This window comes from Sardina pilchardus, chromosome 7 (assembly GCF_963854185.1).
Source record: "Sardina pilchardus chromosome 7, fSarPil1.1, whole genome shotgun sequence".
NCBI lineage: Eukaryota > Metazoa > Chordata > Actinopteri > Clupeiformes > Clupeidae > Sardina > Sardina pilchardus.
Genome location: NC_085000.1, coordinates 10662953 through 10670452, shown reverse-complemented (window position 1 = coordinate 10670452; position 7500 = coordinate 10662953). Strand labels below are relative to the sequence as shown.

Below are 7500 nucleotides of genomic sequence, written 5' to 3'. Positions count from 1 at the left end.
ACTCATTCTGTCTGTCTTTCACACACGCACACTGCACAGTCACAAACACAAACAGATTTATACATGTATCAAAATCCCATGAAGTCTCCTGGCCTGCATGAGCATGACAGATTATAATGAACAGCTGAAAAGCAGAGCTACACTGATAAGCCAATATGTTTATAAAATCGCTGCCATAAATTTCATGTCATGTTACATTTATGATACTGTATGCATACTGTGCATAAAAGCACACACACATATGTATACACAGACACATACACACGCACACACATACACAGACATACAGTTACAAGCACATATGGATGATCATGGACACACACACAGAAAAACACAAAAACACACACTCACAAACAAATACACACACACACACGCACACACAGTGCTGGTTCAGAGAGAAGGCCGTCTGCCTTTAGCATGACTTGAGAGAGGGCGGCCTCTTCCCACACATATCACTGCTTCCTGTCTGTACCTCAAGCTGTAGAAGAAGGATCCTGCCGAGAGAATGAGAGCCTCGCAGCTGACGCTGCCAGAAAGATGGACTGTGTGTGTGTGTGTGTGTGTGTGTGTGCGAGCGAGTGTGTGTGTGTGTGTGTGGCTCGAGCAGGGAGTGCAGGGGTGGGTGTTTGGCTGAGTGGGCCACACGGGACATTTCCCTGCTCTGTGTACCATGATGAAGACAAGAAAAATAAAAATAAAAATAAAAACCCACACCATCGCCACCGCTTGAAGGTACCCAGCCTGTCAGCTGGCTGCTAAACACCACAAGCCAGGCGGGCAGCGACCAGAGAAGACCAGAACCCAGACATGACCAGACCCACTCACGAGGCCCATGCAGCCTAACTGAAAGTTGGTGGGAGCCTGAATCTCAGCGCCAAGCGAAGCACTGTAACATTATCAGAGCACATTTGGGGGCTAACTACATTATCCCACATTATCTAACAACATTATCCACTAAGACATATGTGATCATCTCAGCTGTTACGGCTAACTGCTCCTCCCGAGCCAAATTCGTCCTACAGAGAGGAAAAGAGTAATAGGATGATATAAAAAACAGCTGGTAAGTGTAATAGCTGAGGTATTTGGGGAATTTAACGACACAAACACACACATACATACACACACACACACACACAGACACACACAGCCTACACACAATGGCATAAGTGGACTGACATGCTTACATTCTTAAAACACACAATCTTTGGAACTCGATTATTTGACATAAGTTGAACAGAAATACACGTGACATCGCAACACTAACCCTGGAGAATGTGTGTATAAGGTGGACTGGTTTTCAGACATTTGTGTCAACGCTCCAATTTAATTATTGTCTTTTCATATGAGCCATTCTAAGCAAACTTCAGAGGTGTTGTTTGTTTATTTAACTGTTATTGGTAAATAATCAAACGGATCGTGCGCTTCATTTCTTGAAGGCCACACCTACCTGGAAAGCTGGAGCCACCCAACACGAGTGGCCGGGTGACCCGGGTCACCCACGTGGGGTCAGGCTGTAGCCTACTCTTCGCTTGGTGCCTTTTGATGTTACATGGCAATCACACCTGCCGCCGTCCCGTAAGCCGGGTTCGTTGCGGACAGACAGCCGTCACGGTCGGTAGCCACGCTCCTAGCCCCCGCTGTGTATCCGCGGAGGAACAGTGAGGAGGGGACGACGAAGAAAATGAAGAAAACCAGCAAAGGGGGAAAGGAAATGCAAATTAAATAACCTGAACACTTTCACCTTATTGCCAGACTCGCTCGTCTCTTTCCTTCATTAATATGTAAACCACGAGGTACCGCTTTAACCTCAACCCTCTCGTTAAAAACGAACTCCAGAAATGTCAAAAAGCAGGAGACAGAGGATAGAAACGACGTCGACTCCTTAAAGAAAATAATAAAATAGAAGAAGCTTTTATAGGCAGTGAAGCAAAATGGCGACTTTAATACGAAGGAGGAGTAAAAAAAATCCTTGCGCTGGAGCTAAAGGGAGCCACAAAAATATGTTTAGTGCAGTAATTTTCGACAGCTGCGAGAGTTGGTTAGAGTAAAAGAAAAAGAAGCGGTGGAAAATGGTCAGAAAGGCTCAGTCGCGTTCGATTTCGATGCAGTCTTCGATTCCTTACCTCTGGATTATGGCTATTTTTTATACGGATATTATCTTCGCGGCCGAGTACAGTAATACAGTAATGTGTGCCTGGTCATGCGCGTATCCACTCTCCCTTTGACAGTTGTAACTACAGTCTGGAGCCAACTTGCAAACTCTCGCGTTATTATTTGTATTTTTTTAATCGAGCAAATAATATTCCTATTCTGCTTAATAAAATCCAATACGAATCTGACCGTTTGATGCGGCTCGCCCGACGTAATGCCGCTCGGTCATGACGAAAAGGGTTAGGCTAAATTCGCAGCTAGGCTAACCAATATAATCTAATATTGTTGCATGGCCAGATATTTTCCGTTGCCACGGAAAGTAGCTCATGAGACCCAGAGACAAACACATTGATTATTGACGGTGTGTAACGGCGTGCAACGTCGGTCGACTTTCTAGAAATATCTATTTTAACAAGCAAAGGGACGTATCTTAATGGCACATGCATTCCACAATATGAACTTAATGACTCCCTGTTTTCAGTCCAGTTTGGGTCAATTCTAATTTCAAACTTAGTAATAGAGGCCATGGAGTCTTAAAGTTTAGTCATTTTAATATCCATAGTCTGGTCGGATTCAGGCCCTTGCCCTGATCATTCAATTATCCTACTCTGTTGATTTGTTGATATACTGATATGACATGCCAATTGCTGCCTCTGGAGTAGCCTACTTGCACCAATTAATGATAGCTGTCAAATTCTTAAGGCTTTAATAACTCTTTCTGTGCAGTATCTGGCCTTTATATTATTGACCCATTCATGATCAAACCAAAGTCTTCTGACTATATCAGTATTTCTAATTTATGAATCCCAAACTGATGGTACTACTTACAGCGACCTAGTAGATGACCCATAAATTGATTTTTCCCAGACAATGACGTAATCTACCTACATTCCATAGTTTTCAAGTTTACCAGTAGATGGCGCCACACACCACGATATTGCATAGACGAGTTGATGACGTTTGAGTACAAGGTTCATATCAGTAGACTTATATCTTAACTTCTACGACTGTTCATAATCTTATCATGTTTTATATTATTGAAAATGTAACTGACACTAAGTATAGGCAGAGTGTAAAGGATATTAGGCCTACAACCTTCTCTAGAGAGCAATGGCATTGCTGATTCCCCTTTTATTCCTGATTGCTGTTTAGATAAGACAATGAAAGATAATACCTCTCAACGATTGGCTGCTATCTGTTCATCCCATGCTTTGCATTACTTATTTATGAATGTATTTATCATTCCCAAATCTACTGAAGCATTAATCCACTTGGTGGCAGTGTTATCCACAAAACCTGGCATGACTGAAAGATTTCAGGTATGAAAGCAATATGCAAATTGATGACGAAGAAGGTGAGACACGTAGCGTCTATGCAATCTCTCCACCTTTACCATGCATAGGCTACCCAATTGATAATGAGCATAACAGTCTAGGACTCAGATATTCCTGGTTAATTCTCCATATGATGCGATGTGACATTAGAAATACAGTACAAACCATTCATGTGAATGTGTGTTCATTTTTAATATAACAGCCTATATTCTCCAGAGTTCTGAGAGGCGATTTGTCAATGATTTAGATGACTTCCAACAGTCCCTTCACGCCTCAGCTAAAAATTGAACCTCAGTTTGAATCAAATGAGACTGAGGGCACTGCACAAGGGAGATAAAGGTGAAATATGACTGGCTGTGTCTACCTTCTCAAATCACTGGTGGCTTTGCATTGGCAATTTATGCCAGACTTAGTGTCTGATGTTTATGCCCTATACATTCCAAGTCTAGTTAAATTACACAGCAGCACTGAAGCCTACTTATCTTGGTCATGCTGGTTCCTCATAGCCATGCCTTCTCAGGTGTAAATATTTCCTCCATGTTAATAAGTATTGCCTCATGTACAAATATGGATGTTACAATTAACAAAGTTGACCAATCATAACTATGAATACTTGAATGGAGATATATCACATGATTTCTAGTGACAGTGATTTGAGCTCAACTTTCACTTTGCTGATGTTGTCTGACCAACCATAAAAATAGTCTCTTTTAGCCCACTTTTCTCTCAAGAACTAGTGAGTGACAGATTTGTTGTCTTTAGATCTAAACTGACAAGTGATAAATGGTACAGACTGGGAAGAGATATGGATTGAGTTTGTGTGTCACACATGAGAGCCAGTTAGGGTGTGTGTTCACATAACTGTGTCTGAACAGTGAGTAATGGAAGGTGGACATGTCACCTCTCAAGCAGAGAGCTTGTTTTCCATCTCAGCGTCACTGAACACACTATACAGCAACAGTGGCACCCCAGGGAGATATGTGGCCATGTATCTGTCTCAATGATGCTATCGCTTATGAGGTTTGCTGCTGCACTCTGTTTTCAAACTGTGCATGAACATTTGTTTACACACCAGTGTGCGTGCACTCACACACACACACACACACACACACACACACACACAGATGATAACCTCTAACATGAATATACATTGGGTGTGAAAATTCAAATAGCTCCCAAAGGGTACATGAGACCCTAGTGTATGTGTAGCATGATGATGTCACATGGATGTTGTGGGCTTGTGTTCCCTTCCTCTCCAATGCCAGCCCATCCCCTGAAGTTCTCTATCAGCAGAGAGGGTGCTTTATCATTTATAAATACACCAGTAATTAAGGCACGGAGACGTTCCACGTCATGCACTAATTGCCTCTTGGGGTGGCCGAGGGAGTGTGTGTGTTTGTGTGTGTGTGTGTGTGTGAGAGAGAGAGAGAGGGAGAGAGAGAGAGAGAAAAGAGAGGGAGCCAGGCGCCCCTTAATGAGCTGTCCGTCGTCATGACTCACACTCAGTGGTGCAGCGCCCTGATGCTTGAAGGCGTGTGGGGACACCAGGTGCCAGGTGTGATACATGCACACACACACATACACACACACACACACACACACACACACACACACACACACACACACACACACACTCACAAACACACACACACACATCCGTAGGACCGTCTCTTTTGGGGCTCTGCCACCTCCTCCTCCTGGCTCTCCCACAACAGATGCTCCTGAAATCCCCTCAGCTCCTCGTGCTTCTGTGGGAGCAGTCGCTGGAGAGGAGGTGGTGTTGAGGTTTGGGAAGATTAGGATAGAGGGGGGCAGAAGAGAATTAGTGACAGGCAGAGAGCAGAGGGCCCTGGTGACCTCCACCACTGTTACTTTGTGACAACCAGGAGATTATAGAGGGGGATGAGAGAGAGAGAGAGAGAGATGCAAAGAGAGGACAAGGGACAGGGAAACAAATGACAGGAGAGTGAAAGGACAGGAGAAATATATGCGAAAGTGTCTCAGAGAAGGCTAAGACTTCAGTTTATGTCCACACACATACATACACACACACACACACACACACAAAACAGAAGGACAGCGTAAAGTAAGCGCAATAAGGGCTATGAGAATGAGTGCAGTGAGATAGAACACAATGTGCTTGTTTATTTGTGTTTGTTTATTTGTGCTTATTTGTTTGTGGGTGACTGAGTTTGTTTTGAAAGACAGGGAGAGGAGACAACAGGAGACAAATACAGAGCAAAACAAATGTTAATGAAAGATCTAGCCAGCCTCATCTAAGAATATGAGAATAAGTCGGAATGAGAGGGCAGCCAACGATGAAAGGATTGTTTTGGACACTACTTCTTCATACCACCCCCCCCCCCCCCCCTCTTGCTGGGTGATTCATTGTCAACTGAAGAGTCTGTGATTAGGCTTGTTTGCTTGTGTGCAGTTAATAAAGGAGGAAGTGAATGAAAAGACAGAGTTTCACAGGGGAGACATTTATCAAACTGAACCAATACCCTCACCTTCTCAATCCAGAGACAATTGCACCAAGAGAGAGTACATTCTGGCAGGCAAACAACAGGAAGACAAGAGACTAGGTGAGGTAACACTGTACTTTAATTAAAAAAGAGACATTTTTCTCCCACATCCTGCACAGTTCATAATTCATGTCTGTAAAGGAGATTAATACATTAACATCTCTAAAGTTTTGCATAACAACGTTCAGCTACACCCCATTAAGTTTCCGAACCCTGATCCTTTACGTACAAAAATGTATAATAATGATGTTAATGACGTGTTGGTCTGCTTCTGTCTTTGAGTATCATGATTCATACGACTCGTGTATGTATATGTGTGAAAAAACACCCCAATACAGTTGTGCATTTTGAATTGACAATACTTTCTGTTGGCTGAATGTAAGGACAGTTTACTTTATGTTGGGGAACACAAATATACAGTATAAAAAACCTGTTGTCATTCCATCTGGGATACTTTCGCTCATGTTTTGCCATGCTTAATTTTCATATATCAGATACTATTGATGTCAAACCAGTCCGTGTCTTTAAGATTGGTGGATAGCTGGCTTAATAATTCACCAAAAGAGAAGATGACTGGACACATCAGTCTTGTGTTGTGTTCCCAGTAGATAGCCATGTGTGACACTGAGGGCCTGGAGACTGGTGGATCACAGTGTCACACACATTAAAGTCCAGCTCTACTCCTCACACAGGCATGTGGTCAGGAAGGGTCACAGTGAGTATTCTCTTCCACAAACTTAACTGCACTTGGCCATGTTTGTCTTTCACAACATTAAAAATGCATTGGTTATTCAATTAGACAGGAACAGGGTATGATTGTGAATGGGACTTCTCATGGGAAACTAATCAAGGATAATCAATGGAAAACATAGCACACTACTGTACTTGAAAGAATAAAAAAAATAGTTCACCGGTTTCGGATAGCCAACTCACAGACTCTTTCCATTAGTTCTCCACATGGTCTGTTTTGACTATTATTGCTTCAACGAACGCCTAGGACAAGACTTAAAGCTCTGAGGATGCTATCTACCATACACCAAACTGTAATGATCATTATTCTCCCAGGAATGCAGTTATAGACACATAATTACACACCTCTATGTTTTATGATTCTCTTCAGGGCTCAAATATAGATATACGGTATGTCTGTTACAGAGGGTTGTTTGTTCTGTACAAAGAAGACATTGGGTAGCTATGTAGTGTCAAGTATACCTTCCATTAAGAGGTGTGTTAGAAAAAAAAATGGTTTAATGGTAAGTGCTTTGAGAATGGGTAAACATTGGAAATAACCAACAAAGCACAATACATTAAAAACCTATATGCTTTCAGCCCGAAAACCTGAGATGAGAAATACATTGTTGTCTATGGTGTATGTATGGTTCAGTGGTATTGACATTCATTATAGCATCTGTACGTTAACATTGCACACCAACTCGGTTTCATTCATTTACCAACTGCACAAGTGCGGTATCAACATATCAGTACAGATA

The 7500-nt window shown here is 42.4% G+C and overlaps 1 protein-coding gene across 1 annotated transcript in view; it reads right to left on the bottom strand.

Annotated features, from left to right (window-relative positions):
- znf512b (zinc finger protein 512B) overlaps positions 1-2295 on the bottom strand; it is a 64163-nt gene extending 61868 nt beyond the window's left edge. Inside the window, exon 1 of the mRNA XM_062540708.1 lies at positions 1448-2295. The gene's annotated coding sequence lies outside the window, so the exon portion shown is untranslated. The remainder of the gene's footprint in view (positions 1-1447) is intronic.
- Positions 2296-7500: the final 5205 nt, after the last annotated feature.